We start from the raw sequence: 1,185 nt of genomic DNA, 5'->3' as shown, positions 1-1,185 counted from the left end.
TTTTTTTAACAAGAAGTTTATTTAAACAACAAGATGCTTGACTTGAAGGGAAAACTATCTAGGATTCATTTCTTTTAGAGTAATTTATCCCTACTTAAAGACAGATTGCCCTACATGTAACAGCTATGTACAAAAAAGTTATAAAATTGTCCTTGGTTTTACAATGATAAATGAAAAACATTAAAATTCTCCAATTGAACAAGGCATGCAAGGATTTTTGTGTTGTTCTTTTTTTGTTAAACAGTGAGTTCAAAATAACTTACTGGAATATAAAGATAAGAGCTGAATTAGCATGCCACTAATGGAGAAAGGGGGTATTTTCACAGAACCAGTACTTTTCCCATCCCATCTCCATTTGATGTCGATCAAAACATACCATTGGCCATTTAGTTTTAAAAAAATGCAATATGCTTGTGCACATACACCAGTTACTTTATGTACAATAAAGGAATGGGGGAAGGGAAATGAAAGAATAGAGAAAACTATAGTAGTCAGAATGTGGTGGAACCAAATTGCCATCTTCTAATTAAGAATGTCTTCTTGGTCTGGAGCAACAGAATTCTGGAATAAAGTAGTAGGTTCCCTTTTTAGTAGACACCTCCTGTCTGCTACTGAAACACATCAATTGTATCTTCATCCTCCATTTCCAACTGTGCAGGTGTGTGATTCCATCAATTCGGAATTTGATCTGCCTCATTGACAAACCCTGTCTTTCACAATAGGCTTTCATTAGTTTATTAAGTGGTGTATGCCTCTTAATCTTAAACTGCACCACAGAACCATCCTGCCCCGCCACCTTCAAATTAATATGATCGTTGTTCTCAGTCTTGACTCCTTCCTTGGGCTTTTTGTCGGCCATGGCGAGCGCCGGAGTCTCCTCAGCTACCGCTTCACAAAAGAGGTACCAGGTCCGCACCAAATGAGCTGCTGATAAGCTTTTGAGTTTTTTATCCTTCTTAATTACTTTTGGTTATTTTGTCTATTAAAAGTTGAATTTTTTCAGTGATTGTCGTTTTTAATAGACATTTATGCTGGATCAATATTTTAAAAGTAATTGTTTCAGACTAAATTTGAAAAGAAACTACAAAGGTGTTCCTGGAAAAATATATTTACTGCTCTATTTTACAGATTTTTTTATGTTTGTTGCCTACACAGTTATTAAAATCATTTTCATAAATACCTAAA

General features: G+C 34.8%; 1 pseudogene; it reads right to left on the bottom strand.

The window, feature by feature from the left end:
* Positions 1-587: 587 nt before the first annotated feature.
* LOC102544063 (small ubiquitin-related modifier 2 pseudogene) lies at positions 588-919 on the bottom strand (annotated as a pseudogene).
* Positions 920-1,185: the final 266 nt, after the last annotated feature.

Source organism: Vicugna pacos, chromosome 4 (genome assembly GCF_048564905.1).
Source record: "Vicugna pacos chromosome 4, VicPac4, whole genome shotgun sequence".
NCBI classification, from domain to species: Eukaryota; Metazoa; Chordata; class Mammalia; order Artiodactyla; family Camelidae; genus Vicugna; species Vicugna pacos.
Note: the sequence above shows the minus strand (reverse complement) of the source record. Positions and strands in the feature narration are given on the sequence as shown.